Genomic DNA, 25,731 nt, shown 5'->3' on the forward strand with positions numbered 1-25,731 from the left:
TAACCCAATTTCATTTCTTTTTATGGCTGAGTAATATTCCCTTGTATATATGTGCAACATCTTCCTTATCCATTCATCTGTCGATGGAGACTTAGGTTGCTTCCAGTCCTGGCTATTGTAAATTGTGCTGCAATGAACATTGTGGTACATGACTCTTTTTGACTTATAGTTTTCTATTTTTAGTTTTTAGTTTTTTAAGGAACCTCCATACTGTTCTCCATGGTGGCTGGGACAAAGTCAGATAGTAGCATGGACATATATACACTACCAAATGTAAAATAGATAGCTAGTAGGAAGCAACTGCATAGCACAGGGAGATCAGCTCGGTGCTTTGTGACAACATAGAGGGGCGGGATAGAGAGGGTGGGAGGGAGGGGATATGGGGATATATGTATACATATAGCTGATTCACTTTGTTATACAGCAGAAACTAACACAACATTGTAAAGCAATTACTCCAATAAAGATGATAAAAAAATAGAACTTTTAATGAGAATAAAATAAATTGCTATTAAAAAAATCCAACAAAACAAAACAAAACAAAAATAATGTGTAGAACAGGTAAAATTAGTTTTAATAATAAATTTTATTCAACCCAATATGTCAAAATGTCATTTTAACATGTAGTCTATATAAAACATTATTAATGAGATTTTTAAATTCTGTTTTGCATAGTAAGTCTTTAAAATCAAGCACGTATTTTACACTTACAGCACATCTCAGTTTGAACTAGCCACATTTCAGGGCTCAAAGGCCATGTGAAGCTAGTAGCTCTCATATTGGACAGCACACTGCAGACAATTCTCATTTACAGTTGAGCATGAAATGTTGACATGTCTGAGGCTTGATTTTTTTTCCCCTTGGAGGTGATTAGTTTTTTCTGATGCCTCAGTAATTATTTTTTCATTCTTGAAGTTCATTAACTTAAAGGGACATATATCAATGTAAAGAATGCTGTACCTAATTTTCATGTTCATTCATTGTGCAGATTTCATTCTCTGTTTCAGGGATACTGTCTTGCAATAATATCTTTGTAATTCTTTTCTTGTTCCACTTGTTATTATTCTTCTAGGACACCAATTATATATTTGTTGGGGGCCTATATAGAGAAACTATGTTAGCAGTTTCTCTGTTTCTTTAAGTACCCCATGTTCCTTTACATTACTGTGGTGATCATAACATTTTTCTAAAGATAAGTAAGTTGATTTTGTTTCTTGCTCTTTCAGTCTTAATTTGTTTCTTGTTCTTATCTTGCTTATATTTAATGACATCGTTTTTATCCTCATTTTATTTCCAAGAAAAGCATTTTCCCTTTTCATATTATAGTATCCTTTATATTCTAATCTTTGTGCTCTTATATTGTCAAATTCATGTTGTTGTTGTTGACTTATTCTATTACTTAAAGCTCTTCTGAAAAATTTCCCTCTGTTTCTTATTTGCTTTGTTTTCTCTAGGTTAGATTCTTTAATATTTACATATTATATTTTCTTTCTTCTTCTCCTATATGATACAGTTTCTTTTCACTGTTGTCATACCATTTCTTAATTTTTAAAAATATCATTCATTCTTCTTGTTGGCCATGAGTCTTGACTCCTCTAGCGAGAAGATGCTTTGCTTTCCTTTTTTTAAATTTTTAAAAAAATTTTAATTTTATTGGAGTTTAGTTGATTTATAATGTGTTAGTTTCAGGTGTACAGCAAAGTGATTCAATTATACATATACATAGATTCATTCATTTTTAGATTCTTTTCTCATATAGGTTATCACAGAATATTGGGTAGAGTTCCCTATGCTATACAGTAGGTCCTTGTTGGTTATCTATCTTATATATAGTAGTATGCATGTGTTTATCCCAAGCTCCTGAATTATTCCTCCCACCTCCCACATTTCCCCTTTGGTAACCATAAGCTTATTTTCAGTATCTATAAGTCTGCTTCTGTTTTGTAAATAAGTTCATTTGTATTTTTTTTTAACTTTTAATTTTATATTGGAGTATAGCCTATTGTATCTTTTTCTGCATATGAACGTCCAATGATCCCAATACCATTAACTGAAATGACTACCTTTCTATACTGAATTGTCTTTGAAACTTTGTCAAAACTAATTGGCCATATTTGTGTAGGTTTAATTTTGCATCCTCAATGGAAATTGATCCTTCAATATGTCTAAACTTTCACTAGTACCACGTTGTCTTCATTACTGTAAATTCTTAGGAAATACTAGAATAAAGTAGCATGATTCTTCCAACTTTATTCTTCTTTTTCAAAATTGTTTTAACTATTCCATACAAATGTAAAAATTGGTTTGCCTATATTTACAGAAATTTTGCTGGAATTTAGATAAAATTTCATTTAAATGTATTAAATGATTAATGATTAATCATTTAATCAATGATTAAATTTCATTGAATCTATTTATCAGTTAGGGAGAATTTATATCTTTACAGTGTTGAGTCTTCCAATCCATGGACGTAGTAAGTCTTTCAACATATTTAGGTCCTCTTTGATTACTTTCATTAATGTTTTATAGTTTTTAGCAAACAGATTCTGCACATGTTTTGTTAGATTTATACCTATTTACATTTTGGAGCTATTGTAACTGGTGTTGTGATTTTAATGTTGGATTGTGATTGTTTATTGCTAGAAGATAGAAATCCAATTGATTTTTGGGTGGTGATCTAGTATCATGTGACAATCATAAATTTACTTATTATGAGGAGTTTTACTGTTGTTGCTGTTGCTGTAATTGTTGCTGTTGTTTCTGTAAACACCTTGGGATTAGCTATGTGGACAATCATATCATCTGCAAATAAGGAGAGTTTTATGTATTTGTTCCCAATATGTAGGCTTTTTTGGTTATTACCTTATTGTACATGTTAGGCTTCTAGTATAATGTTGAATAAAAATGATAAGAGTTTATATCCTTGGCATATTTCTCATCTCAGGGGAAAAGCACTCATTCTTTTACCATTAAGTATGATGATATTTAAAGGTTTATTGAACATGCCCTTTATTAATTAATTTAATTAATTAATTAATCATCTTTATTGGAGTATAATTGCTTTACAATGTTGTGTTAGTTTCTGCTGTATAACAAAGTGAATCACCTATACGTATAAGTATATCTCCATATCTCCTCCCTTTGGGTAGCCCTCCCACTGTCCCTATCCCACCCCTCTAAGTGGTCACAAAGCATGGAGCTGATCTCCTTGTGCTATGTGGCTGCTTCCCACGAGCTATCTATTTTACATTTGGTAGTGTATATAGGTCAATGCCACTCTCTCACTTCATCCCAGCTTACCCTTTCCCTTCCCCGTGTCCTCAAGTCCATTCTCTACATCTGCATATTTATTCCTGTTCTGCCCCTAGGTTCTTCAGAACCATTCATTTTTTTTTTTTTTTTTTTTAGATTCCATGTATATGTGTTAAAATACGGTATTTGTTTTTCTCTTTCTGACTTATTTCACTCTGTATAACAGTCTCTAGGTCCATCCACCTCACTACAAATAACTCAATTTCATTTCTTTTAATGGCTGAGTAATATTCCATTGTACATATGTGCCACATCTTCTTTATCCATTCATCTGTCGATGGAGACTTAGGTTGCTTCCATGTCCTGGCTATTGTAAATAGTGCTGCAATGAATATTGTGATACATGTCTCTTTTTGAATTATGGTTTTCTCAGGGTATATGCTCAGTAGTGGGATTGCTGGGTCATATGGTAATTCTATCTTTAGTGTTTTAAGGAACCTCCATACTGTTCTGCATAGTGGCTGTATCAATTTACATTCCCACCAACAGTGCAAGAGGGTACCCTTTTCTCCATACCCTCTCCAGCATTTATTGTTTGTAGATTTTTTGATGTTGGCCATTCTGACTGGTGTGAGGTGATTGATACCTCATTGTAGATATGATTTGCATTTCTCTAATGATTAGTGATGTTGAGCATCCTTTCATGTGTTTGTTGGCAATCTGTATATCTTCTTTGGAGAAATGTCTGTTTAGGTCTTCTGCCCATTTTTGGATTGGGTTGTTTGTTTTTTTGATATTGAGCTGTATGAGCTGCTTGTAAATTTTGGAGATTAATCCTTTGTCAGTGGCTTCATTTGCAAATATTTTCTCCCATTCTGAGGATGGTCTTTCATCTTCTTTATGGTTTCCTTTGCTGTGCAAAATCTATTAAGTTTCATTAAGTCCCATTTGTTTATTTTTGTTTTTATTTCCATTTCTCTAGGAGGTGGGTCAAAAAGGATCTTGCTGTGATTTATGTCATAGAGTGTTCTGCCTATGTTTTCCTCTAAGAGTTTTCTAGTGTCTGGCCTTACATTTAGGTCTTTAATCCATTTTGAGTTTATTTTTGTATATGGTGTTAGGGAGTGTTCTAATTTCATTTTTTTACATGTACCTGTCCAGTTTTCCCAGCACCATTTATTGAAGAGGCTGTCTTTTCTCCACTGTATATTCTTGTCTCCTTTATCAAAGTTAAGGTGACCATATGTGTGTGGGTTTATCTCTGGGCTTTCTATGCTGTTCCATTGATCTATATGTCTGTTTTTGTGCCAGTACCATACTGTCTTGATTATTGTAGCTTTGTAGTATAGTCTGAAGTCAGGGAGCCTGATTCCTCCCACTCCGTTTTTCTTTCTCAAGATTGCGTTGGCTATTCAGGGTCTTTTGTGTTTCCATACAAATTGTCAATTTTTTTTCTAGCTCTGTGAGAAATGCCATTGGTAGTTTGTTAGAGATTGCACTGAGTCTGTAGATTGCTTTGGGTAGTATAGTCATTTTCACAATGTTAATTCTTCCAATTCAAGAACATTGTATATCTCTCCATCTGTTTGTATCTCCTTTAATTTCTTTCATCAGTGTCTTATAGTTTTCTGCATATAAGTCTTTTGTCTCCTTAGGTAGTTTTATTTCTAGGTATTCTATTCTTTTTGTTGCAATGGTAAATGGGAGTGTTTCCCTGATTTCTCTTTCAGATTTTTCATCATTAGTGCATAGGAATGCAAGAGATTTCTGTGCATTAATTTTGTATCTGGCTACTTTGCCAAATTCATTGATTAGCTCTGGTAGTTTTCTGGTAGCATCATTAGGATTCTCTATGTATAGTACAGTATCATGTCATCTGCAAACAGTCACGGTTTTACTTCTTCTTTTCCAATTTGGATTCCTTTTATTTCTTTTTCTTCTCTGATTGCTGTCACTAAAACTTCCAAAACTATGTTGAATAATAGTGATGAGAGTGGGCAACCTTGTCTTGTTCCTGATCTTAGTAGAAATGGTTTCAGTTTTCCACCATTGAGAATGATGTTGGCTGTGGGTTTGTCATATATAACCTTTATTATGTTGGGGTAGGTTCCCTCTATGCCTACCTTCTGGAGAGTTTTTATCATAACTGGGTGTTGAATTTTGTCAAAAGCTATTTAGGCATCTATTGATATGATCATATGGTTTTTATTCTTCAATTAGTTAATATGGTGTATCTCATTGACTGATTCGTGTATATTGAAAAATCCTTGCATTCCTGGGATAAACCCTGCTTGATCATGATGTATGATCTTTCTAATGTGCTGTTGGATTCTGTTTGCTAGTATTTTGTTGAGGATTTTTGCATCTATCTTCATCAGTGATATTGGCCTCTAGTTTTCTTTGTTTGTGATATCTTTGACTGGTTTTGGTGTCAGGGTGATGGTGGCCTCATAGAATGAGTTTGGGAGTGTTCCTCCCTCTGCTACATTTTGGAAGAGTTTGAGAAGGATAGGTGTTAACTCTTCTCTAAATGTTTGATAGAATTAGCCTGTGAAGCCATCTGGTCCTGGGCTTTTGTTTGTTGGAAGGTTTTTATTCACAGTCTCAATTTCAGTGCTGGTGATTGGTCTGTTTATATTTTCTATTTCTTCCTGGTTCAGTCTCAGAAGGTTGTGCTTCTCTTAGAATTTGTCCATTTCTTCCAGGTTGTCCATTTTATTGGTGTATAGTTTCTTTTAGTAATCTCACATGATCCTTTGTATTTCTGCAGTGTCGGTTGTTACTTCTCCTTTTTCATTTCTAATTCTGTTGATTTGAGTCTTCTCCCTTTTTTTCTTGATGAGTCTGGCTAATGGTTTATCAATTTTGTTTATCTTCTCAAAGAACCAGCTTTTAGTTTTATTGATCTTTGCTATTGTTTCCTTCATTTCTTTTTCATTTATTTCTGATCTGATTTTTATGATTTCTTTCCTTCCACTAACTTTGGGTTATTTTTTTGTTCTTACTTCTCTAATTGCTTTAAGTGTAAGGTTAGGTTGTTATTTGAGATTTTTCTTGTTTCTTGAGGTAGGATAGTATTGCCATAAACTTCCCTCTTAGAACTACTTTTGCTGCATCTCATAGGTTTTCGGTGGTCGTGTTTTCATTGTCATTTGTTTCCGGGCATTTTTTGATTTCCTCTTTGATTTCTTCAGTTATCTCTTAGTTATTTATTAACGTATTGTTTAGCCTCCATGTGTTTGTATTTTTTACAGTTTTTTCCTATAATTGATATCTAGTCTCATAGCGTTGTGGTTGCAAAAGATACTTGATAGGATTTCAATTTTCTTAAATTTACCAAGGCTTGATTTGTGACCCAAGATATGATCTATCCTGGAGAATATTCCATGAGCACTTGAGAAGAAAGTGTATTCTGTTGTTTTTTGATGGAATGTCCTATAAATAACAATTAAGTCCGTCTAGTTTAAGGTGTCATTGAAAGATTGTGTTTCCTTATTTATTTTCATTTTGGATGATCTGTCCACTGGTGAAACTGCAGTGTTAAAGTCCCCTACTGTTACTGTGTTACTGTCGATTTCCCCTTTTATGGCTGTTAGCGTTTGCCTTGTGTATTGAGGTGCTCCTATGTTGAGTGCATATTTACAATTGTTATATATTTTTCTTTGATTGATCCCTTGATCATTATGTAGTGTCCTTCTTTTTCTCTTGTAATAGTCTTTATTTTAAACTCTATTTGGTCTTATATGAGAATTGCTACTCCAGCTTTCTTTTGATTTCCATTTGCATGGAATATCTTTTTCCATCCACTCACTTTCAGTCTGTATGTGTCCCTAGGTCTGCAGTGGGTCCCTTGTAGACAGCATATATACGGGTTTTGTTTTTGTATCCATTCAGCCAATCTATGTCTTTTGGTGGGAGCATTTAATCCATTTATATTTAAGGTAATTATCAATATGTATGTTCAGCTTTGGATTTGGCCCTGCCTCTGCATGTAGGTCGCCCTCTGGTGTCTGTTCTTTGTCCAGACAGGAGGGGGTTAAAGGAGCGGCTGATTAGGGAGCTCTGGCTCACTCAGGCCCAGCGGGTGGGAGGGGTGCGGAATGCGGGGCGAGCCTGCCATTCCAGAGGCCGGTGTGATGTTGCAACAGCCGGAGGCGCGCCATGTGTTCTCCCAGGGAAGTTGTCCCTGGATCACGGGACCCTGGCAGTGGCGGGCTGCACAGGCTCCCGGGAGGGGCGGTGTGGAGAGTGACCTGTGCTCGCACACAGGCTTCTTGGTGGCAGCAGCAGCAGCCTTAGCATCTCATGTCCGTCTCTGGGGTCCTCGCTGATAGCCGCGGCTCGCGCCTGCCTCTGGGGTCCGCGCTGATAGCCGCGGCTCGCGCCTGTCTCTGGAGCTCCTTCAGGCGGTGCTCTGGTTCCCCTCTCCTTGCGCACCCCGAAACAATGGTCTCTTGCCTCTTAGGCGGTTCTAGACTTTTTCCCGGACTCCCTCCCGGCTAGCTGTGGCGCACTAGCCCCCCTTCAGGCTGTGTTCACGCTGCCAACCCCAGTCTTCTCCCTGCAATCCAACCGAAGCCTGAGTCTCAGCTCCCAGCCCCTGCCCGCCCCGGCGGGGGAGCAGACAAGCCTCTCGGGCTGGTGAGTGCTGGTCGTCACCAATCCTCTGTGCGGGAATCTCTCCGCTTTGCCCTCCGCACCCCTGTTGCTGCGCTCTCCTCTGTGGCTCCGAAGCTTCCCCCCGCCCACCCCCCACTCCCCTACCCCCCCGTCTCCACCAGTGAAGGGGCTTCCTAGTGTGTGGAAACTTTTCCTCCTTCATAGCTCGCTCCCAGAGGTGCAGGCCCTGTCCCTATTCTTTTGTCTCTGTTTTTTATTTTTTCTTTTGCCCCACCCAGGTACATGGGGAGTTTCTTGCCTTTTGGGAAGTCTGAGGTCTTCTGCCAGCGTTCAGTAGGTGTTCTGTAGGACTTGTTCCACATGCAGATGTATTTTTGATATATTTGTGGGGAGGAAGGTGATCTCTACGTCTTACTCCTCCGCCATCTTGAAGGTCCTCCAAAGACTCCCTTTATCAGGTTTAGGAAGTTTGATTCTATTCCTAGTTTGCAGAGAGGTTTTTGTTTTTGTCTTTTTAATCAAGAATGGATGTTGAATTTTGTCAAATCCTTTTCTGATCAGTTGATAAGATCATGTGGTTTTTCTTCTATAGGCTCTCTATATGATGGATTGCATTGACTGACCCACATTTGCATTTCCAGGATAAAACCGACTTAGTCATATTATATAACTCTTTTTATATATATTGCTGGATTTTATTTGATTTTTTAAAATTTATTTGGTTTGCTTGCATATTTTCATTTAATTCTTATGGTAACCCTGTGAATTATGAGGTATCTACAATTTACAGAGAAACATAATGAGGCTTGTTAGGGTTAGCAGTTTGCCCCGAATCACACAACTAACAGGTGCAGAGCCAGGAGTTTGATATTTGATCTTCTGAATCCAAAGTTGTTTTCTTTCCACTTTGTCACCAACCCTGGGATTTAGAAAGAGAGAGTAAGAGAGCCTCAAGTGATCTTAAATGTGATCATGCCTCCAGTATAGATAAATTGCCTCTCAGAGTATAAAGGTCTTCAGGATGTATTGTCAGAGACATTAGGAAATTGGAGAAGGAAGAGAAACCTGGTAATGTGCAAATGTTTAAAAAATAGAGTTGAGACGTCTAGAACCATTTATTAGATAGATGACTGATGAACTCTTGGAACAGAAGATGGTAATCAATAAAAGACTAACATATATTTGCTAAGAATAGGTCAAAGTAAACTCCCATTTTCTTTTATCCCAGATTTTATGATCATCATAAAAATAGCAGACAAAGTATATACTTATTAGCTCTGGGAACTCCAGTTGTCATCACTGGATCAAAATCCACATAGAAGAAGATAAAGTAAGAAACAACTTCAAATTAAAACTACCTTTGATAACCAAAAAGGACAAGTCTCAATACTGTCCAAAAAATGATCAGCTCTTGCCAGAGTCCATGAAGACTGTCTTCCATGACCCAGGCAGGTGTCCTCCATGTCTATAATCATTGCATCTACATCCTATAACATTTATACCGTGTGTCCCTTTTTCACACCCCAAATTATTTCACAATATTCCTGGGAGAGTGAAGAAGCATGTTTCCCAGAAAGATGGACATTTTCTAAAGGGATAAAGATTTCTGCATTCTCAGGACCATTTACACATGATTTGGTGGTGTGCCCCACTATTGGAGCCCTGTGGTTTCTTTATGGACTGTTTCTGCTGTTGTTTGTGTGGTTGGTTCCTCCTTTGGCTTTCTTATCAGTTAGCTATCTGTACAGTTCTTCTTTTTCTTCTTCCCATAGAAGTAAATATAAATAGCATAAATAAACCCTTGGCAATCTTTATTATTGTACTGCATTGGATAAAGGCTATCTGAATAATCTTAAGAACAAGATGGAGGCATGCAGGATCGTTGATGCTACAAACAGACGCCGTTTCAGGTAGTTGGACAATCACGTGGGAGGCTATAAATCAAGGGAGTTTAACCTGGCAGTAAATTTCTCCAGACATGCCACTGTTCTTTGTTCTTGGACTGTTCCTGTGAAAATTTTTATCAGTGACTTGGACATCAACATAAAAGCCTTATGTATAAAATTTACAAATGTGCAGTTTACAAAGCTGGGATGAGAGGCTTGAAATGATCTCAACAGGCTGGACAACTGGCTATAAAATGACATGAAATATGTTAGTTCCTATTGTCAGCTTCAAAAGGTCACTTTTACAATGATAAGATACACAAATCTTTGTTGACAGCAGTTTTTGAGAAAACAAAAATAAAACATGGACAAATCAGTCAACTGTGAATTTTCTGTGAGACCAAAATACCACATGGCTGCCAGAAACTTAACCCAGTCTTATACTGCAGATATTCCCCAGAAGATCTGAGTTCTAAATGCTGTGTTTTATACCCCTTTATATTCCCAGTGTCTTGCATTTAATAGATCCTCAGTTATTGTTTGTTGAATAACAACTATAATGGTCAAGACATAGCTGTAGTATTGTGTGAAAATTTGACCATCACATTTTAAGGGTCAGTGGCTAAGCTGGAATGCACACAAATAATGATGGCCCAGCAGGGAGGGTCTGAAAACTATGTTCTAGTAGATCAAATAGAAGAATTAGGAATGTGCAGAAGAGGAAATTAATGAGAAACAGGCTAATTATTTCGGTCCAGACTTGTTTTATCTTGTCTCTAGGGAAGAATTTGATCGATGTTATAGGGAGGCAGTTTTAAAGTCAATATTAAGGAGAGCTTTCTATAATTAATGGAGGCAAAGATATGGACTATTGAATGACCATTTGTTAGGAATGTAGCAGAGGGAATTCCTGCTGATATATATGTTGGGCTGATTTAGCTTAAATGACCTTTCCAACTCAGAGTTTCTATGTTAAGTAGTAAGATTTAGTATAATTTTTTGAAAAATGACAATAAATGTGTGGAATATATGTAGTTTTCTATTAACAATAATACTTCACTAAAAGATCTTTTCTTTTCATAGATTTAGCCAAGCCACAGGGTTTCTATATTTTTCTTAGTAAACTACAGCTTTAATTTCTCAATTAGGGATCACTAGATATTTCCATTACTAATATCCATTCTCTTGTCAAAATGTAACTATCTTTCTGTTGGATATTTTACCCCTTAAATATTTTTCTGAACTTAAAAAGTGATTTTACAGCATTCTTTCATATTCAGATCATTGTGATTACTTGCAAGGCCAATAGTATGTTTCTCTTTCTATGTATTTTACATTTTTTCATACTTAAGAGAACACTGACAACTGTTTTAAAATATGCTAGTTTTTTTTTTATCATATAGCAACCCAAATAACTCAGTATTAGAAAGTTGAGTCCAATCTATTGCCTGCCGTCATAATAGTTTAATGTAGCACATTTCAATTTGCTAACGACACAAATCATTGGTTTGCTATTTAATGTATTTACCACCGTATTCTTAACATTATTTTACCCTTGATCCCTGGTTCTGCTCTCCCTCTCTGGCTTCTTCCCAGATGCCTCTTTTTCATTCTCACCTTAACTGTGGCCCTACTCAGATGAAGTCCTTGTCATTCTCCTGTCTCTTCATGATCTTCTTCGAGGTCTTATCTACTTCCACGGCTTCTGTGAAGGAACCCCATTATTATTTTTTTATTGAAGTATAGTTGATTTACAATTTCAAGTGTACAGCAAAGTGATTCAGTTTTATATATATATGTATATATATTTTTCTGATTCTTTTCCATTATGTTATTAAAATGTATTGAATATTGGTCCCTGTGCTATACAGTAAATCCTTGTCATTTATCTATTTTATATATAGTGGTGTGTATCTGTTAATCCCATACTCCTAATTTATCCCTGTCCCCTTTTTCTCCTTTGATAACCACAAATTTGTTTTCTGTGTCTGTGAGTCTGTTTCTGTTTTGTATACAGATTCATTTGTATTACTTTTTAGATTCCACATATAAATGACATCATATAATATTTGTCTTTCTCTGTATGGCTTATTTCAATCAATATGATAACCTCTAGGTCCATCCATGCTGCTGCAAATGACATTATTTTGTTCTTTTTTATGGCTGAATAATATTCCATTGTATATATGTACCACATCTTCCTTATCCATTCATCTGTTGATAGACATTTAGGTTGCTTCCATGTCTTGGCTATTGTAAATAGTGTTGCTATGAACATTGGGGTGCATATACATTTTCAAATTAGAGTTTTTATCTTTTCTGGATATATACCAAAGAGTGGGATTGCTGGATCATATGGTAGCTCTATTTTTAGTTTATTAAGGAACCTCCATACTGTTCTCCATAGTGGTTACACCAATTTACATTCCCACCAACAGTGTAGGAGGGTTCCCTTTTCTCCACTTGGGAGAGTGGAGAAATAATGGGAGCCCCATTATTTTCCTCCCAGCTCTTTGTTCGGGGTCCCTGTGGGAGTTAGCAGAGCTAACATTCAACTCATTAGCTTTTTCCTCAAAACAAAACTTTGGGATATTCTCTGTTTCTGCCAGTGATACAGCCTTTCTGTCAGCCATTAAAGCTCAGAATTTATCACAGTCTCTTTTCTCCCTGCTTGGGGAGGTAGTGTCCCACAGTGGTTTAGAGCACAACTTCCTTTTTTTTTTTTTTTTTTTTTTAATTAATTAACTTTTGGCTGCATTGGGTCTTTTTTGTTGCGTGTGGGCTTTTTCTAGTTGTGGCGAGCGGGGCTACACTTCGTTTCCGTGTGCAGGCTTCTCATTGTGGTGGCTTCTCTTGTTGCAGAACACAGGCCCTAGGCACGTGGGCTTCAGTAGTTGTGGCACGCAGGCTCAGTAGTTGTGGCTCGTGGGCTCTAGGCGTGCAGGCTCAGTAGTTGTGGCGCACGGGCTTAGTTGCTCCGCGGCATGTGGGATCATCCTGGACCAGAGCTTGAACCCGTGTCCCCTGCATTGGCAGGCTGATTCTTAACCACTGTGCCACCAGGGAAGTCCCAAAAACACAACTTCTGACTCTGGCTACCTAGGTTCAAATACCAGCCCTTCCCTTTTCCAGTTGCACAACATGAACAGGTTGATTAGCCTTTTAAGGCTTCATTTTTCACATCTTTAAAATGGAGATGATAGTAACCTAGTTGGATAAAGTGTTAAGGATTTATAGCCTAAATTTCCAGGCTGACCTTGTCATAATTTCAGTTATTCAGACACGGTTCCAGTGAATTGTGCACATTAACAAAACATTAAATGTGAGAGATTGTATTTAGTTTTTAAGTGACTTCTTTTTTTTTTTTTTTTTAATTTTTTTTTTATAGCTACTTTTATTTTTATTTATTTTTGGCTGTGCTGGGTCTTCGGTTCGTGCGAGGGCTTTCTCCAGTTGCGGCAAGTGGGGGCCACTCTTCATCGCGGTGCGGGGACCGCTCTTCATCGCGATGCGCGGGCCTTTCACTATCGCGGCCCCTCCCGTTGCGGGGCACAGGCTCCAGACGCGCAGGCTCAGTAGTTGTGGCTCACGGGCCCAGCCGCTCCACGGCATGTGGGATCTTCCCAGACCAGGGCTCGAACCCGTGTCCCCTGCATTAGCAGGCAGATTCTCAACCACTGTGCCACCAGGGAAGCCCTTAAGTGACTTCTTAATGTTGAATTTTGGACTTACTAATGTATGCATTGGGGTATGTATGTAAACTGTGAAAGAGTTAATATACTGTATTAGTTTGCTAGGGCTGCCCTAACAAAGTGCAAAGACTAGCTAGCTTTTTTTTTTTGTCCATGCCTCACAGCTTGGGGGATCTTAATTCCCCGACCAGGAACTGAACCCAGGCCCTTGACAGTGAAAACGCTGAGTCCTAACCACTGAACTGCCAGGGAATTCCCAAGACTAGCTAGCTTAAACAATAGAAATTTATTTCCTCACAGTTCTGGAGGCTAAAAGTCTGAGATCAAGGTGTTGGCAGTGTGGGTATTTCCTAGGGCCTTTCTTCTTGGCTTGTAGTAGGCTGTCTTCTTCCTGCGTCTTCATGTGGTCTTTCCTCTGTGTGGGTTTGTGTCCTAATCTCCTCTTGTTATAAGGACATCAGTCATATTGGATTAGGACTTACACTAACAAACTCATTTTACCTTAATCATCTCTTTACAGACTTTTTCTTCAAAAACAGTCACATTCTGAGGCACTAGTGGAGAGGATTCCCACATACGGATTTTGAGGAGGACCCAATTCAGCTCACATTGTATACCCTACCTGAGGTCTTAACTAGTGGGAAGAAAACGAACCTAGGATTAGTTTGGAGGTTATTTCTTAAAGCCCAGGTAATTAAGATATTTTCGATCACCTTTTTATTATTTACTTATAATTTTATTAATTAGGATCAGATAATGTAGCCTATAAAAATCTGTACTTTAACGTTTGTTAAAGTTTTTTGTGTGTGTATGAACAAGCACACATATATTTTGCTCTTTCCCATGAGGTAATCTAAAATAACCTGGGGAATCTAGGTGGTTTTTAAAGCAGTTACTTTTGTGGCATTTCATCATGACTTCTTGAATGGAGGGAAATGAAACTCCAACTGACCAATTTGGTTTCTCTCACACCAGCCTTGCTCACCCTTCTTGGGGAGGGTGATTTTGAAACTAGAAAAGGCTTCTGGATTGAGTGTGAGCCATGCTATCTCTGTGACCCCATCATGCCTTGTGATCAAGAGTTGGCTATAAAGTTACTACTCTGGACAAAGACTAAATTTCTGTTTTAATATCAATCCTAGCATCAGTATTGCTCTAAGATGTGATGCATTGTTGTGTGGAGCTTAAAATCAATCCACTGAATATTTTCCCTTTTGTAGGTGGGTTTTAGTTCCTTTAAGGAACAGGTTCAGGGTGGCGGGTGGCGACCTGAGGTGAGGGGACTAGGAGAATGGAGGGAATTACAAAGAATTTGCTTCTAAAATGAGTATGGGCTCAAGTGCCCTCTTGTGTCTGCTTTAGCTTTCTTTGCAGAGGAAAAGCCCGAGTTACATGGTATCACATTGCCTATCTATTTTCTCATTCTCTCTTAATTTTCAAACAGGTTTTGGTCCCTATTAGGTAACCTGGTGATATAATCACTTTCAGAAGGATTCAGATGCCTCAGTGATTCTTTGAAACCCTTTAATGTACACTGTTGTTTGAGTTTTGTCACAGCTCAGTACTCCCTGAAAGCTATTCTGAGGTTATGGTTATTGTGTGGTTTATGCAAAGAGAAACTCTGGTTACAGTCTGTCCCACATAGCAGAAACAGGCACCATGAGAGGCCATTTGATGAAGTGACTAAGCGAATCCAGCAAGTACCAGAGAAGTGTTTCCTCCTGTGAACTTCATCATTCGGTGCCGTCTGAAGGCAAGCAAGTGATACAGGGAAGAGCATCTTCCACTGAAGCCTGAAAATGACTGTAGAATGAAGTTAAGTTGCTCTTCTGAGAGCTGAAGTTGTCTCTTTAGGATGTCATGTATTATATTTTGCTGAATGGTTGTTTAGAATCTGATTTGGGAGGAAATGAAAGTATGGCAACTGGCAAGGGTGAGGGAAATCTACAGAAATGTGCATTTTTCTGTATATTTCTAAGATCTTTCTGTCACTCCAGTGTATTTTTGTTTTTTAAAATTTATTTATTTATGGCTGTGTTGGGTCTTTGTTTCTGTGCGAGGGCTTTCTCCAGTTGCGGCAAGTGGGGGCCACTCTTCATCGCGGTGCGCGGTTCTCTCACTGTCGCGGCCTCTCTTGTTGCGGAGCACAGGCTCCAGACGCGCAGGCTCAGTAGTTGTGGCTCACGGGCCCAGTTGCTCCGCGGCATGTGGGATCTTCCCAGACCAGGGCTCGAACCCCTGTTCCCTGCATTGGCAGGCAGAGTCTCAACCACTGCGCCATCAGGGAAGCCCCACTCCAGTGTTTTAAAACAGCTCTCTTTTCTCCCTGCAAAGATTTCAGATGAGTCCTTTGCTTCGTTTCTCACGTGAAAACCTAATTTAAGAGCACCCACCCCAGCCAAGTTCTTTGTTTTCATTATTTGTCAGTAAATGTTTTTGTTAAGCACTTCCCTCATCTTCCTTCCTCTTCTAGGCCCTTTCCTCTCCACCCACCTACCTTCCCTATCCCCTGCCCCAGCGGAGGGTGATGTATCTTACTTACGCTTTATGGAATTCTCATTAGGGAGGCTCCGTACCCCTGACAACGTGGATGACTTGCAGGATTCTCCAATATGAAGTTTCGGTGGTTTGGAGGTCACATGGTTTGATTTTCCCCTCCACAATACGTAGATAATATCCATACAACAATATCTTATCCCCTTATCCTTTTTGGAAATTTAGAGTAGAAAGGTGATTGTCCTGGGCTGATCACTTGTCAATTGCAACAAGAGTCATAAGCCCTTCCCGTGGCGGTCACACCTTCTCATTGCTGACCTGGATTGGACATTAAGGGTTCCTGCAAAGCCCTTATATTTATTGCAGACAGGGCAGTGCGGGGACTCAGAAAGAGCTCTCAGCAGAAGATGGGAATGTTGGCCCTCAGCCCTGCCTCTGCCATGCTCTCACTGGCTGTGGTGTTAGGTGGGTCATTTCACCTCTCTGGGCTCAGCTTCTTCATCTGTAAAGGAAGGGGACTGGCCTGATGGAGGAAGCTGGATCTAACGTCCTTGCCGGCTGTGGCTGCTCCGTGATAGGACTTCCGTGGAAAATACTTGTTTTGCTTCCGTCGAGCTTTGCCTTCCCTGAGTTCTTTCTGCTTATCCTTTCCAGACTTTTATGTCCCGGAGGGTGAGTCATCCCCTCTAGTGGGCGTAGCCGAAGAATGAATCCTCTTTGCTACTGATCTTCTGAAGAATCACTCCAAAGACGGTAGATAGCGTCTCTGATTGCACCAGTCAGCTCATTGCTTGCTGCTCTCAGGAGGCCTGGGCCCCTCCACCAAGCTAAGCTTGCCAGGGGTTGGGAAGCAGCTATGCCTGTGGTCAACTTCCCAGCCCTGTCTGTCCTTCCTGGATTAGGCAGCGGCATTCTAGGAACAGATCCCCTCTGCCTAGCCCTGCTGTTCTGCCATCCAACTCATTTTCTGAATCACAGTTCTTCTCCCCTCCCTGCTGGTCCTGGCAGGATGGAGTTTGTCAGGCCCTGTCAGTCCCTGTGGGCCTGTCCAGATGGTTAGGACTTTGGTTGCTCTTGGCTTCTGCTCCAGATACTTTTAAATGCTTTTAATTGATTTGAAAAAAAAACAACATGCTAACTTTGAGTTTTAAAGTATTTGGAATTGCACCCCAAGGCCACTGGCTTAGCAGTAGAGCTGTCAAACAGCCCATAAACAAACAAATTAAAAAGAAGAGGTGGGGCCATAAAGGCAGTTGCAGAACTGGGAGCCCAAACAAGTAGTTTCTCTTTAGTGGCCCTTTAATAGCCCTGACCGTGTGTGTTTATTCTCTGGATTCCAGGAATGGAGGACAAATTAACTTGCTGTGGATTCCAAGAAATGGGTTGTAGTGGGGCAAATATAAACCTGTGCTATGCCCCATTCCTTCAAGATTGATCTAGTTCCTGGCCACTCCCAGAAATGTGTAACAGTTAATTATGACTTGTCAGGATAACTATGACTTACCTTACAGCAACCCAGCTCTTCTAGCGTGGAACAACCATTGTTCTTTTATCCCTGGTACTTTCAGACTACAGATGATATAGGGCTTGAACCAATCCTATTTAATCTCCTTTGGCTCATCTTTAGAATAAAATCCAAGTCCCTTAAGGGATGGGATGCCCTTAGAGGTGAGATGCTTATCCCAATGGAGTTGTACTACTACTCTGTGGTATCAGATGTATTAGTCAGTTTAGCTGCAGTAACACACAGTCTCCAAATCCCAGGGGCTCACACTAACGCATTTTCATTTCCAACTTGCATTACATGGTGATAGTGGTTCATCAGTGGCTACAGTTCCACTCCAGGTATCCCTTCTTTCCAGGAACCAGCAAAAAAGCAGTGCTTAGTTGGGACGTGCTATTTTAGTGGCAGAGAGAAAAACAGAATTGGCTGAAAAAATGTGATTCTTCAAAGTGCTTGCTAGGAACTGGCACACTCTCACCTCTGCTTACATTTCATTGGCTCAGCCAAGTCGTATGGTCAAACCTGGTAAGATGACGGAGAAGTATACTCCACCTATAGAGAGGCAGTTTGAGTCACCTGGAAATGGGCTGGGATGTGTAATCACCCTACAAGGAAGAGAGCCAATGTGGGGAAGAATAGCGTAATTCATCACATCAGGCTGATATGCCAGACATGTAAGTTCATGAGAAAGGCAAGGCTCTCTACAGAAGCCTGTGATCCCCAGATTTATCTTTCCTATCCTTGAGGGCTATCATATGAAAGAGACAGAGAAGGTCTCTTTGGTTTTCCCATCAGGGAAGGCCTATACCAGCATTCCTTTTATAAGATGAAGTCTGACTCTGTTCTAACTAACTCCCTTGAGGTTCCCCGATTCCTGCCTTAAACCATGTCTCCTATACTGTGAGCTGCTTCTATATGTTTGACTTCATCTTTTTATTTCATTTGGTGGCTTAGGTGTTTATAAAAGTCCACTTTGTTCTTCTTTTAGCTGACTCTGTAGCAGTGCTCTTGCAGCTGCAAAATCACTGTGGTTTGGAGCCAGGCCAGAAGATGCAGGAATTGACATACCCAGAGACCTGGGCATCAAGACGAGTTCAAGAAGTAGAAGATGGAAGAAAAGTGAGATGTAAGAATAAATGCATCAATTTGTATGATTTTAATGAATTACTTGATTGGTTGACTAATTAATTAAGAACTATTTTTCTTCACTTTTAGACTTCCTTGGAGGATGGGTGCTTCTGACCTGTGGCAATAATGAATTCTTTTTTTTTTAAACAACATCTTTATTGGAGTATAATTGCTTCACAATTGTGTGTTACTTTCTGCTTTATAACAAAGTGAATCAGCTATACATATACATATATCCCCATATCTCTTCCCTCTGCATCTCCCTCCCACCCTCCCTATCCCACCCCTCTAGGTGGTCACAAAGCACCGAGCTGATCTCCCTGTGCTATGTGGCTGCTTCCCACTAGCTAGCTATTTGACATTTGGTAGTATATATAAGTCCATGCCACTCTCTCACTTCGTCCCAGCTTATCCTTCCCTCTCCCCGTGTCCTAAAGTCCATTCTCTACGTCTGTGTCTTTATTCCTGTCCTGCCCCTAGGTTCTTCATGATGATGATGATGATGAATTCTTATAATAAAACTTGAAATGGGAGAAGAATCTGATTTCAGTGTAGAATAATCAGAGAATTTCCCTCTCTTTCAAAAAATAAAATGGTTCCTGGATATGCAAACTATCTTTGCTAATAAAGTAAAATAAACCCTTCTGTAATTATTTCTTTTTATTGGTCTCTTTGAAAGACAATAAATATTGTAATACATAATATCAGTAAAATATTTTACCGTATCTACATGTGTTTTGGCACCAAAACTAGTGGTCTTTTATCAGAAATGGAATTGCATGGGAACATTTCCTGAAACCCTTTCCTTTCATCATCCAGCATTACATTTGTCAGTTTCCTTGTCTGTTCCGCTCCTGGATCTTGGGATTTGAAAGAGTTCACTTGGGCTCCCAGCCATTATCTATCCCCTCCCCCACACTGAGTACAATGCCTGGCATTTGTGTTGAATGGAATGAGTAACTAAACACATAAATGAACAGAGCACACAGTCTAGTGCCAGAAAAGAAAAGAATATCTAATACGGACCAGTTAATAAGGAGAGGACTAACTGTCCCAGATTCCCCAGCTTCTTTCCTTGGTGCCCCTGCCTTTCATGCTGAGATACCTCTTGGAACTGCAGCTCCTGTGCCAGGACTCCCTGCATTTGCCACTCTCTTTCAAATCCAAGCAATGACAATATCACCTTTTCTTACTCCACGTTGGCACTTTGGGTAGAGCCCAATATTTTTTTTTTTGTCCACCCGGCACAGCTTGCAAGATTCTAGTTCCCCGACCAGGGATTGAACCCACGCCCTCAGCAGTGAAAGCACAGAGTCCTAACCACTGGACTGCCAGGGAATTCCCATAGAGCTCAATATTTTCAAAAAGAACTTGATTAAAATACCAAGGGAAAATACAAAAAGAAATGAAAAACAATTTCCGTACCCCTTCATACAAAAGATGAAAAAGAGTAGCCACCACTGATTGATGGTTTCCTGTATGCCAGACCCTGTGCAAAGGCCCCTCCAGACATGAGAAGAGGAACTGTTCTCTCCGATTTGGAGATGCAGAACAGATGACCAGAGGGAGACTTGCCCAGCGCCCCACCATTGGCCAGTGGTGAGACTCAGATGAGAACAATGGTTCTTTGATTCTACAACTCATGCTTGGGAAAAATATATTGCTAGGGAAAAAAAGATTCTATTTCATGCCCCAAAGAGATTGATTTAGCATAAAATTCTCTTTCTTGAGATGCAGCCACTTGGGTTGGCATTTTCACAGTCAAGTTGCCTGGGTTTTCTGCCCACGCCTCCAGCAGTAGCTCTTCTATGATCTACACACTGCTTTGTTTCAAAATGAACACAACTCTTCTTCATAATCTTTTTCTGGGGCCCCCGCCTACATACCTCACACCTCAACCTAGGCTTTTCCAGAAAGTATGTCAGGCAGGTGGAGGAGAGTCTCCACGTCCAACTGCAAGGTGGTAGTTATTGATACCATAGAAACTCAAAGCTTGGTTCTTCTGTCTTATTTTAATTCCCAATATTTTCCACTTTCTCAGTTTCTTTATAAATCATTAGGTTCCCTTAGTGCCTTTCTTTCATCCTACCAATGAAAGTAGCAGCCTCTCAGAATTAGGTTTCTATTATATAGATATATTTGACAATAACTTACTTGCAATGAGGAAATTTTCCTTTAGAAAAGAATGATGTGAACATACTTGGTATAATTATGATGTTTGTTCTTCACTGTTTATATCCTCTTCTAAAAATATACACTGTGCATTAGAGAATGGTAAGAGCTATCCAAAAGTAAGAAAAACTTATTTTAAGTGCTGCAATTATGTCAATTATATCATGAAACCATGAATTGTGGCTGTCTGTCAAAAGGGGCTGTATTTCCTTAGACATGCAGAAGATGAATTTGCAAGATAACTCACCATGGTGTCTTTGTTAAGCTGACATATTTGATTTAATTTCTAGATAACTTACAAGGTCAGAGAGATTCTCATTATGCAACTCATACTTGAACAAGAGTCGCTGGGGATTTTGCTCTACTGCTCCATGTTCAGATGAGTTGTTGTTTGTTTCACTAGCCAAATCGAAGTAATCTTTTTTCCATGTTATGGTAGCATTCATTTTAAAATATTTATTGAATGCTTTCTACGTGCCAAGACACATTTCCAACTGCTGGGAACTCACAGTGAATGAAACTGACATATACCCCTTTACCTTTGGGGAGCTTAAACTCTAGCATCAAAACAGCACATTCTAAAAAAAAAATGAGCTTGGTATTTTTTAAGGCTTAAGTAGTTCAAAAGTATCAGAGCATAGTTTTACATATTCAGCATTTTTCAAAAGGTCTTAGCCACTTGTATAAGCCAGCTTACATTATTCATCTACTGCATCTCTTGACAAATAAATTTTTGCTGTTTGTCTTTTGGTCCCCATTCTATATTGTATTTACAGAGTCAGGAAATATAGGATACACTTTTAAAGAATATGTTAGTTATATTGTCAAATAATAGGCTCAAGATGCTTCCAAGTGAGGTGGATTTGCTCTAGATTTAAAGCAATGGGCCTAATTGCTAAAATGGAAAAAAAAAACTCTAAAAGAACACTACTGACTGTCCAAAAATTCTGGAAGTACAGGGCATTAGTATAATCATTATACTTTTTAAGGGGTCTGAAAATTGAAGAAATACAGACTAAGCTGTTTGACAATATAACTGACGCATTTTTGACAGTGAGTTTTTTATCCTATGTTTCCTGACTTTGTGGAACACCCTATATTTTATTTCTATACCCACTGCAATAAGGAAGTAACCATGTCTCACCAGTTGCAATATTTCCCTTGTTTTATCTCCCCTTTATTCATTCTACATTGTGAAACAAAGGACAAGATTGAATGCTACAAACAAAAAGGTGGAGTGGCATGCAGATTTTCTTCTAGAACACCGTTGACTTACCTTGATTTAGTAATGGAGGTCTGGTTTAATGGAAAGAAACAGGAAATCTATTTTCTGATTCTACTTTGGTCACAAAGGGCCAAACTTCTTCCCTCAGTGTACTCCTCTATGAAATGGAAAGCTGGGTGGGGGGGGTGTAGATATTTTCTAAGTCCCTTCTTGTTCTAACACTATGTGTTTCCATTTCATATGGGTCCTTTTGAACTTTAGAAGGTGGAGGGGGTCCCATTTCTTCCCATATTTTTTATGTCTCTGCCCATATTTACCATCCCTTTAAGGGTTTGGATTCATCTTTAATGGCAACAATTCTTTCATGCTTTATTAATAAAAAATTAGAAAGTCAAGGGACTCCTCTCTCAATCAATCAGCAGTTGTATGAAAGAGCGAGAAATCCCAATATTGTGGAGGAGGACAAAAGTAGTATCCCATTACTTGATATTTAGGATTTCATGTCTTGTAATTATTCTTGAATATTTTAAAGACTCAAAAAAAGTAAGTACTTTCAAGAAGGATGGTTTCCAGAACTCACAACCACATTGAGTTCTTATATTTTCATGGTTGAAAAATATAAATCAATTTTGTTAAGAGCGGTGTGTTAAAGATTAGGAAGATGAGGCCTAGGGTATTTCAAGTATTTGAACACATCGCTCCTCAGGAACCTCCACGTGGATGTCTTGTAAATCGAAAGAAGCTAAACTAGGAGCTTCCAAAAGAAGTCTGTGGCCAGACTGTACACACAGCAGAGCGTACGGCAAAGGGTTCTGTGTTGATGAGTACTCCATCCAGCAGAAGAGTTAAAATATTATTTTCATAGGCAAATGAATAAATAGTAATGGTTTATTTACCCTCCCCAAGTGGGGTTGCGAAATACGCTAGACGAAAACTCAGGCAACTGAGTTTCTGTTTCTGATCTGCCAACTACTAGGGTAAGTGTGTCTCTCCATGTGCTCGTCTTGGCAAGCACCTCCTCAGGACCCTTACCAGAGAGACAGGAAACAATGATGAGAGAGCTGGGCAAGACCAGACCTAGCATGAACCTCCTCTAATTTGGGAGAGTTCTGAAAACTGGACCGTCAGCCCTAATTACCTATGTCAGGAATCCTGTACACAGTAGGCCACATTTCTCAACAGCTTGCCCGAGCCATGCCCCTAAAAACAGCTCAGACCTGCTCCATGGGGGCATTCATCCTGGCAGCCGAAGAGGGTGAAGTTGTTTTAGGCATATGTTTCTGTAAACATCCAAAAGATCCACTGTTGGAAGCATGGACCTGACCCAGGGCTGTCGGAGCTGCAAACGATCTCACACTTGCAACTTCAGAGAAGCTTCACACTTTCACCTTATAGCAGAGCGTGGGCAGATAAATTTCGGTGACTTTTTGCTCTCTGCCCACTCTCTGCAAACTCAGCCACTGAAACCACAATGACCTCCACCACCTCCATTACAACAAAACACATTGTGGTGGTTTGATGCCATTCCCAAGCTGTTTCTCAGAGCCATCAAGCTAACTGTCACAAAAGAACCGAGCTTCCTGTGCCATCAGCACAAAAATCTGAGTTAAATTGGGATTCCGTGTATTTTTTCTACTCTCCACACACCAAACTATGAGGACCATTATTAAGTGATGGCCATTGGTTAAAATCAATTGCCCCAAGTTACAGCTTACAGGGACAGAGCTGGCCTGTAAATCCTATATTCTTTCATTCCAAACGGTGTCAGTCAAATGTTAAAAATATGCACACAAATTTATCTCTACTAATATTTTCTTTCAAACCTAGGACTTTGAGCTTTTTGGTAGATATTTAGTCAAATTTTATGATAAGAATACTACTCCTATTAAAGGTCATATTATGCTACTACAGCTGAGTAGTAACATAATATAGTAGTATGCTGCAAAGATATAATGTTGTGACTTGCCAATGATTTTGAGAAATGTTTCATGAATATACCTAAAATTTATTATTTCTACCCAATTCAAATTTTGTATTCATGAGAAATGGTTTAAGAAAATATAACCCACATTTTAATTTGATGCTTTTTAGTAATTATGAAGACAAATGGTTCAGATTATACTCTTTAATGCATTTTAGCAAATATTTATTAAGAACAAGCAGTGTGTAGGCTACACTGTTAGCTAAAAGGTATCTGTTTAGAATGCTTGGCTATAAGAGACATAATTATCTTATAGGTTTATCATAGGGCATTATCTTGAACAAGCTAAAATGTTTAAATAAGTGATCTTGCGGGAAAAGATGTTAGGAGGAAACACAGAACCAGGCTACAGAACAATCTTCACCTGAACCTGGATTTCTTAGAACAGGTATTTATGGGATGATGTCGGTGGGAGTTATGGGATGTGATAGTCATCTGGGACCTGTTGATTTAGAAATGAAGCAACTGAGGTCAAGTGAAGTTGTGTCTTGCTCAAAGCTTCTAAGAGTGAGCAGAGTCTGAAATCCAGGTTTTCATATTTCAAGCCATTTGCTGGCTTAGCAAACCCCAGATTTTCTTCTAAAGGAAAGAATTTCTTCACTTGAAAGCTTTGTGAAATTTATGCAGGGATATTAATTTGAGGTTGACCGCTCTTGAGGCTGTGCTTTTGCAGAAAGGGATTTGACTATGCTTCTGAGGAGTATTTTTCCCAAGAACTAACACTGGTTAACACAACACTGTAAATCAACTATATGTCAATTAAAAAAAAATAAAGAACTAACACTGGACACCTCACCAAAGAATATATGTAGATGGTAAATAAGCATAAGAAAAGATGCTCCACATTACATGTCATCAGGAAAATGAAATTAAAACAATAGTGAGACACTACTACATACCTTTGAAAGGGGCCAAAATCCAGAACACTGACAACACCAAATGCTGACAAAGATGTGGAGCAAAAGGAACTTTCATTCTTTGCTGGTAGGAATGCAAAATGGTACAGTCACTTTGGAAGACAGTTTGGTGATTTCTTATAAAACTCAACATACTCTTACTATATAATCCAGGAATTGCACTCTTTGGTGTTTAACCAAAGAAACTGAAAACTTACATTCACACAAAAAACTGCAGATGTTTAAAGCAGTTTTATTCATAACCATTGAGTTGGAAGCAACCAAGATGTCCTTTGGTAAGTGAATGGATAAATAACTATGGTACATCCAGATAATGGAATATTATTCAGTGTTAAGAAAAGAAAATCTATCAAGCCATGAAAACACATGGAGGAAACTTACATGTATATTACCGATTGAAAGAAGCCAGCCTGAAAAGGCTACGTACTGTATGATTCTACCTGTATGACATTCTGGAAAAGGCAAAACTGTGGAGACGACAAAAAGTTCATTGGTTGCTAGGGATCAGGGGAGGGAGGAATGAATAGGTGGAGCGCAGAGAATTTTTAGGACAAACTACTCTGTACGATACTAAAATGGGGAATACATGTCATTATGCATTTGTTCAAACCCATAGAATGTACAACACCAAGAGTGAACCCTAATGTAAACTACGAATTTCCGATGATTGTGTGTTGACGTAGGTTCATCAATTGTGACAAATGTACATTCTTGGTTGGGAGGGGGGATGTTGATAATGGAGAAGCTGGAAGACTATGCATGAGTGAGGGCAGGGGGTATGTGGGAAATATCTGCCCCTTCTTCTTGATTTTGCCTTGAACCTAAAACTGCCCTAAAAAATAAAGCCTATTAAAATAA

General features: G+C 39.0%; 1 protein-coding gene across 2 annotated transcripts in view; it reads left to right on the forward strand.

Annotated features, from left to right (window-relative positions):
- The window catches only part of MAP3K7CL (MAP3K7 C-terminal like), a 96,251-nt gene extending 77,493 nt beyond the window's left edge, over positions 1–18,758 (forward strand). Inside the window, exons 7-8 of one of the 2 annotated variants that reach the window (XR_009503120.1) lie at positions 18,439–18,576; positions 18,666–18,758. The gene's annotated coding sequence lies outside the window, so the exon portion shown is untranslated. The remainder of the gene's footprint in view (positions 1–18,438; positions 18,577–18,665) is intronic. The other variant, XR_009503121.1, reaches the window with a different exon arrangement.
- The last annotated feature ends 6,973 nt before the right edge of the window (positions 18,759–25,731 follow it).

This window comes from Balaenoptera ricei, chromosome 4, assembly GCF_028023285.1.
Source record: "Balaenoptera ricei isolate mBalRic1 chromosome 4, mBalRic1.hap2, whole genome shotgun sequence".
Classification (NCBI taxonomy): Eukaryota; Metazoa; Chordata; class Mammalia; order Artiodactyla; family Balaenopteridae; genus Balaenoptera; species Balaenoptera ricei.